This window comes from Oncorhynchus clarkii, chromosome 9, assembly GCF_045791955.1.
Source record: "Oncorhynchus clarkii lewisi isolate Uvic-CL-2024 chromosome 9, UVic_Ocla_1.0, whole genome shotgun sequence".
NCBI classification, from domain to species: Eukaryota; Metazoa; Chordata; class Actinopteri; order Salmoniformes; family Salmonidae; genus Oncorhynchus; species Oncorhynchus clarkii.
In genome coordinates this window covers 15967591-15975941 of record NC_092155.1, presented here as the reverse complement: position 1 = coordinate 15975941, position 8351 = coordinate 15967591, and the positions used below count along the sequence as shown (strand labels likewise).

General features: G+C 40.7%; 1 long non-coding RNA gene across 1 annotated transcript; it reads right to left on the bottom strand.

Annotated features, from left to right (window-relative positions):
• Positions 1–3457: 3457 nt before the first annotated feature.
• On the bottom strand, positions 3458–6071 carry LOC139417112 (uncharacterized). The gene is made up of 3 exons (XR_011635160.1): positions 5775–6071; positions 3760–4005; positions 3458–3606 (listed from the first exon to the last, which is right to left on the bottom strand). It is a non-coding gene; the product is annotated as an uncharacterized lncRNA (long non-coding RNA).
• Between the last annotated feature and the right edge of the window lie 2280 nt (positions 6072–8351).

Genomic DNA, 8351 nt, shown 5'->3' with positions numbered 1-8351 from the left:
ATCTACTACTACTAATATGCATGTATTAGCAACTGGGACTGAGGATATATTGATATTCTAGCTTTTACGGCTGAGTAGCAGGCAGCTTAATTTGGGCATGCTTTTCATCCAAAAGTGAAAATGCTGCCCCCTATACCAAAGAAGTTTTAAAGGGGCACACACACATTTAACAAGACCATCACAGGATATAGAAGTGAAGTTATCACATTTCAATGATGTTATCTCTTCTCTCTTCTAGGGAATCAGAAGAGATGTAATACCAGTCAGCTGTGTTCTCCTGGCTGGGAGTTCTACAATGGATCATGTTACTACTTCTCTAAAGACAAACTGACCTGGGAACAGAGTTAGTACGCCTGCATCCACGATGGAGGACACCTGGTCATCATAGAGAGTCAGCAGGAGCAGGTAGGATTGGAGGTGTAGTACACTATATATACAAAAGTACATGGACACCCCTTCAAGTCAGTCAACATTACCAACAAGTCAGTTCCATTTTTGCCCTGCTAAGGCTGACCTGGTCAACTGTGACTGCTATTATTGTGAAGTGGAAAGGTCTAGGAGCAACAGCAGCTCAATCGCGAAGTGGTAGGTCGCACAAGCTCACAGAACGGGACCGCAGAGTGCTGAAGCGTAGCAGTCTGGACTAATCTGCATTTGGTGGATGCCAGGAGAGCACTACCTGCCCCAATGCATAGTGCCAACTGTAAATTCTGGGGCTCTTTTTCATGGTTCGGGCTAGGCCCCTTGGTTCCAGTGAAGGGAAATCTTAAAGCTACTGAATACAATGACATTCTAAACGATTTTCTGCTTCCAACTTTGTGGCTACAGTTTGGGGAAGGCCCTTTCCTGTTTCAGCATATCAATGCCCCCATGCACAAAGTGAGGTCCGTACAGAAATGGTTTGTCGAGATCAGTGTGGAAGAACTTGACGGGCTTGCTCAGAGCCCTGACCTCAACCCCATTGAACACCTTTGGGATGAATTGGAATGTCGACTGCGAGCCAGGCCTAATCGCCCAACATCAGTGCCCTACCTCAATAAGGCTCTTGTGGCTAAATGAAAGTAAGTCATCCCCATAGCAATGTTCCAACATCTAGTGGAATGCCTTCCAAGAAGAGTGGAGGCTGTTATAGAAGCAAGGGTGGGACCAACTCCATATTAACGCCCATGATTTTGGAATGAGATGTTTGACGAAAAGTTGTCCACTTACTCTTAGTCATTTAGTGTAATTTATTGTTACATGACTCTCAGATATAAGTGCAGACTTCACGTTAGGATACATCCTTCTTTCAGTATCTCTGTGTTTTGCATGTCGGTCTCAATTGGTTGACTTGAGTGGAAAGCAGACTGGGCTCTCACTCTTCAAGTTAAAAATATACTTCATTTAGAATAGTATAAAAAATGAACGTTCAGCCAGCAAGACTTTCATCAGGATGAGAACCGTTGGTCCATTGATTGACAAATGTGTGGTTTTCTGAGAATTGATCCTTATGAACACAGTCCCTGGATTGGACTGACAGATGAGAAGCAAGAGAAATTGTGGGTCTGGATGGACAATACAACTCTTAATGAGAACATCAAGTCAGGATGTTTTTAAGGCATACATTTGCACACATCTACACACACACACACACACACACACACACACACACACACAACTCAGCTGAACACTCAAAAGCAAAACATTGTATACATAGGTCAGTTGTGACCAAAAATATTGGCACCCTCCACTTTTATTAAATAATTCCCTATTTCTTCTCAAATAAGTTGAAATAGAAAAAAAACATTTGGTCTCTACCATAAAGGCCTGATTGGTAGAGTGCTGCAGAGATGGTTGACCTTCTGGAAGGTTCTCCCAACTCCACAGAGGAACTTTGGAGCTCTGTCAGAGTGACCATCGGGTTCTTGGGCACCTCCCTGACCAAGGCCCTTGTATTGCTATTGTTGATTTACACTGTCATCTCAACCTTCTATTCAGGAAAATGTAACTATGTAGTTGGAGATGGGTTATAGCAATTGGATTTAATTTGTAAATTCCACTGTTTTGTATACATATATATGTAAAGTATGTACAATGCTAGATGTAATTAGACATGAAGTGAAAAGATGTAAACATTTTATTCTCCATGTGTTTGCGGTTCGGTGTTTGAGTCTATGTCAAGTCTTAGTCAATGTCACAGCAGTGAGTCTCTGAGAGGGTTGGAGGGGTAGTTTATCTCCTGTTGTGCAGTACACTGTGTCTGGTTTGCTGACATTATTCCCAGATCCTTCTGCTTTTAGCTGTAATTGATTGTCTTACTTTTGTAGTTCATCCACACAACCAGCTGGATGTTACAGAACATACTGAAATGGATAGATGGATAACTTTCTAGTGAAATTAGTATTCATAATTAGACATACAGTATATATTAGAAAAATAATAATATACTCAGATGACTGATTGGTTGGATGGTTGCTGGAATGGTGAATTCATTGATTGAGTGAGTGAGTGAGTGAGTGAGTGAGTCCAATTCAGGACCTAAACTGAAATTGTATTTCAATAATTCAATGTTTTAATATTTTTTTTCCGATTACGTCTCAAGTCAGTGCAATGGAAATGCACCGTAGCAGGTAATGGTGAAGATGCATAAAGATGGCAGAATTCAGATATGACATCATTGTTTTAGCAATATCCACTGAGTCTTTAAATGACATGGTTTAATGTGCCAATAAATCAGCACAATCTACTTTTTCAAATTGCCAGCATCTTGAAGCTAAAATTGGGATCATGTATGCTGTGCTAATGAACATACAGCAAAATATTACCAGAAAGAAATGTGAAATACTCAGAATTTAGCAAAACTTAGAATGTGTGGTTAAGTGCACGAAGGCACTGGAGGTCACTGGACAAATTAATGGGAGCCTAGCTACAGACATGTAACATCAGAGGGTTTCTGAGACGGATGTATCTCCCATTGTGCAGTTCACTGTCTGGTTTGTTGAAGTTATTCCACACTTTGGGTGGTGCTGTGCTGCAGCTGGTTTCTGTACGGTTGCTGTCGAAGACTGATATAGGCTCTGCCTCAGAAGCACACTTTGTCCACTTGATGGCGATCTTGTACCGCTGGTTGCTGCACAGTGCTGTAAAATGCCTCTGCCTGTTGGGAGAACTGTAGTTATTTCCTCTCTTCTGGTGGTGTACTTGTCCCCTGGTTTGCCCTCTTCTCCTCCCGATGCTGCTCCTGGTTGACTTGCAGTGTTGTAGATTGATGTTACCTCAGGAAACCCTGTGTTCTGTGGTTCCAGCCTCTCCCCTGGTGGAGCGCTCACTGGGTTGACATGTTAGGAGAGACATACTGTAAAAACATTCAAATAGTCATTCTATAAAATGTTATAGAAACAAAGCTCCAGCATCCTAGAAAGACCTTGTATCTCACATTTTGGTGATTTTAATTTGTTTTTACATGAATTGAAAGTACCCGCATTGTCAGATCCTATTTACACCATCTCCTGGTTGACATGATCCATCCTACACCAACTAACACAATGAAAAACAATCCACCACTAACACCACCCACAATGATGCCAAATGGTGATGCTGCAGCTCTCCCCTTCTTCTCAACAATACCTGAGAGGTCACACACACACACGCGCACAAATCAACATTTTGCTGGAGAACAATAATAATAACTATGAAGTTAAAATCTTGTTGATATATAAATAGATTTGTATAATGATAGAAGGTATGAACAGAAGGTAAAAGTTAGTAAATTAGACTTACATATGTCATTCATGCGTTGTGATTTGGTCTCTGTGCTGACATGATTGTTGACGATACACTGGATGAATCCATTACCACTGGAAACAGTGATGTTGACCTCAAAGACTGACAGAGAATCCTGGTACAGTGGGCACTGACCTCCATCACAGACAGAAAAAATACAGCCTGAACAATTCACTGTGATGTTACAAAGTCCTGTACTTGAGTTGTAATATGTCACCTGCATGGCTGGAATGGGAACAGCTTCTACAACAACCAACACAGTTCAGAAAGATACATTTTACATGTATGACTGGTGAAGACACTTTAAAGGAGATTAGCTTTTTGAAACAAAGCAGAAACACATACAGTGCCTTGCGAAAGTATTCGGCCCCCTTGAACTTTGCGACCTTTTGCCACATTTCAGGCTTCAAACATAAAGATATAAAACTGTATTTTTTTGTGAAGAATCAACAACAAGTGGGACACAATCATGAAGTGGAACGACATTTATTGGATATTTCAAACTTTTTTAACAAATCAAAAACTGAAAAATTGGGCGTGCAAAATTATTCAGCCCCCTTAAGTTAATACTTTGTAGCGCCACCTTTTGCTGCAATTACAGCTGTAAGTCGCTTGGGGTATGTCTCTATCAGTTTTGCACATCGAGAGACTGAATTTTTTTACCATTCCTCCTTGCAAAACAGCTCGAGCTCAGTGAGGTTGGATGGAGAGCATTTGTGAACAGCAGTTTTCAGTTCTTTCCACAGATTCTCAATTGGATTCAGGTCTGGACTTTGACTTGGCCATTCTAACACCTGGATATGTTTATTTTTGAACCATTCCATTGTAGATTTTGCTTTATGTTTTGGATCATTGTCTTGTTGGAAGTCAAATCTCCGTCCCAGTCTCAGGTCTTTTGCAGACTCCATCAGGTTTTCTTCCAGAATGGTCCTGTATTTGGCTCCAAACCATCTTCCCATCAATTTTAACCATCTTCCCTGTCCCTGCTGAAGAAAAGCAGGCCCAAACCATGATGCTGCCACCACCATGTTTGACAGTGGGGATGGTGTGTTCAGGGTGATGAGCTGTGTTGCTTTTACGCCAAACATAACGTCTTACATTGTTGCCAAAAAGTTCAATTTTGGTTTCATCTGACCAGAGCACATTCTTCCACATGTTTGGTGTGTCTCCCAGGTAGCTTGTGGCAAACTTTAAACGACACTTTTTATGGATATCTTTAAGAAATGGCTTTCTTCTTGCCACTCTTCCATAAAGGCCAGATTTGTGCAATATACGACTGATTGTTGTCCTATGGACAGAGTCTCCCACCTCAGCTGTAGATCTCTGCAGTTCATCCAGAGTGATCATGGGCCTCTTGGCTGCATCTCTGATCAGTCTTCTCCTTGTATGAGCTGAAAGTTTAGAGGGACGGCCAGGTCTTGGTAGATTTGCAGTGGTCTGATACTCCTTCCATTTCAATATTATCTTGCACAGTGCTCCTTGGGATGTTTAAAGCTTGGGAAATCTTTTTGTATCCAAATCCGGCTTTAAACTTCTTCACAACAGTATCTCGGACCTGCCTGGTGTGTTCCTTGTTCTTGAATGATGCTCTCTGCGCTTTTAACGGACCTCTGAGACTATCACAGTGCAGGTGCATTTATACGGAGACTTGATTACACACAGGTGGATTGTATTTATCATCATTAGTCATTTAGGTCAACATTGGATCATTCAGAGATCCTCACTGAACTTCTGGAGAGAGTTTGCTGCACTGAAAGTAAAGGGGCTGAATAATTTTGCACGCCCAATTTTTCAGTTTTTGATTTGTTAAAAAAGTTTGAAATATCCAATAAATGTCGATCCACTTCATGATTGTGTCCCACTTGTTGTTGATTCTTCACAAAAAAATACAGTTTTATATCTTTATGTTTGAAGCCTGAAATGTGGCAAAAGGTCGCAAAGTTCAAGGGGGCCGAATACTTTCGCAAGGCACTATAGCAGGCTACCAAAACACAACAAATCACAAAACTCACCCAACACCTTAAGTTTGTATGAAGACGTTGAATCTGTCCAATCGTTTTTCTTTGTATTTGCAATGTAAATGCCACTGTCTGTGTCTGTCAGATTCTTCATGCACAGAGTGTGGTTCACTGGATTATAATCCACCTTATCCTTGTATTTAGGAGAGATCTCTTTATTATCAACTATTACAGTACTATTGACCTTCCATCTAAGTCCTTTAAGTTCCTCAGGTTGTTCTGCTACAGTCAGACACACTGAACCTCCCTTCAACCCATACTGGTCAATTGGAGCGTCTTCAGCCCAGGTATCTAAAGAGAGGAAAAGGTTGCACCCGTTTTTTCAGCGAGGGAAAAACACCAAAAACAAACCAGGCTAAAACATTTTCATTTTCAATGTATTTTTACAATTCTTATTTTAACTTTTTTTTCTGTCCTCAATGCTTAATCCCTTTGGAAAATACAGGTGCACCATTAAGTAAATCTGTCCATATTTAGTAAATCTGTCCGTTTTGTATAATATCAGCCAGTATTTTTTTTAAGCAGTGCTCACGTGCCAAAACTGGTACCTGAATCTGTAAATGTTTCTCAAATCATAACATTGTTTACAATTCCAATTGATATATGAAACCAATTCATACAAATCGTTAGACATTTTTTGTCCTTAAGATCCTGTTCAGTCACTTAAAATAAATGTATATAGATTACCTGTCAGGATGAGTAGAAACCACAGAATATTCAATTTAGAATTGAGAGAGATACAGTCTGGCATCATTCTATGATCTCTGTAAAGACTGAGTGAATTGAAAAAGATTGGGGGAAGAAAAAAACATGGTGACTGGAGCATTACTCATCTTATTACTCATGCATTACTCATCTCATTACTCATCTCATCACCTTCTTCAATTGTGTTTTTCATTAATTGAGAAAGAGCAAAAAAAATATATATAAATGTTATATAAAAATATATACAGTGCCTTGCGAAAGTATTCGGCCCCCTTGAACTTTGCGACCTTTTGCCACATTTCAGGCTTCAAACATAAAGATACAAAACTGTATTTTTTTGTGAAGAATCAACAACAAGTGGGACACAATCATGAAGTGGAACGACATTTATTGGATATTTCAAACTTTTTTAACAAATCAAAAACTGAAAAATTGGGCGTGCAAAATTGTTCAGCCCCTTTACTTTCAGTGCAGCAAACTCTCTCCAGAAGTTCAGTGAGGATCTCTGAATGATCCAATGTTGACCTAAATGACTAATGATGATAAATACAATCCACCTGTATGTAATCAAGTCTCCGTATAAATGCACCTGCACTGTGATAGTCTCAGAGGTCCGTTAAAAGCGCAGAGAGCATCATGAAGAACAAGGAACACACCAGGCAGGTCCGAGATACTGTTGTGAATAAGTTTAAAGCCGGATTTGGATACAAAAAGATTTCCCAAGCTTTAAACATCCCAAGGAGCACTGTGCAAGCGATAATATTGAAATGGAAGGAGTATCAGACCACTGCAAATCTACCAAGACCTGGCCGTCCCTCTAAACTTTCAGCTCATACAAGGAGAAGACTGATCAGAGATGCAGCCAAGAGGCCCATGATCACTCTGGATGAACTGCAGAGATCTACAGCTGAGGTGGGAGACTCTGTCCATAGGACAACAATCAGTCGTATATTGCACAAATCTCGCCTTTATGGAAGAGTGGCAAGAAGAAAGCCATTTCTTAAAGGTGGCGCTACAAAGTATTAACTTAAGGGGGCTGAATAATTTTGCACGCCCAATTTTTCAGTTTTTGATTTGTTAAAAAAGTTTGAAATATCCAATAAATGTCGTTCCACTTCATGATTGTGTCCCACTTGTTGTTGATTCTTCACAAAAAAATACAGTTTTATATCTTTATGTTTGAAGCCTGAAATGTGGCAAAAGGTCGCAAAGTTCAAGGGGGCCAAATACTTTCGCAAGGCACTGTATATAAGTATTTAGACCCTTTACTCAGTACTTTGTTGAAACACCTTTGGCAGCGATTACAGACTTGAGTTTTCTTGGGTATTACGCTACAAGTTTGGCACACCTATATTTGGGGAGTTTCTCCCATTCTTCTCTGCAGATCCTCTCAAGCTCTGTCAGGTTAGATGGGGAGTCTTGCTTGACAGCTATTTCCAGGACTCTCCAGAGATGTTCAAGTCCGGGCTCTGGCTGGGCCACTTTAGGACATTCAAAGACTTGTCTCAAAGCCACTCCTGTGTTGTCTTGGCTGTGTGCTTACTGTCATTGTCCTGTTGGAAGGGGAACCTTCGCTCCAGTCTGAGGTACTGAGCACTCTGGAGCAGGTGTTCATCAAGGATCTCTCTGTACTTTGCTCCATTCATCTTTCCCTCAATCCTGACTACTCTCCCAGTCCCTGCCACTGAAAAACATCCACACAGCATGATGCTGCCACCACCATGCTTCACCATATGGATAGTACCAGTTTTCTTCCAGATGTGACGCTTGGCATTCAGGCCAAAGAGTTCAATCTTGGTTTCATCAGACCAGAGAATGTTGTGCATCTCTACCATAAAGGCCTGATTGGTGGAGTGCTGCAGAGAT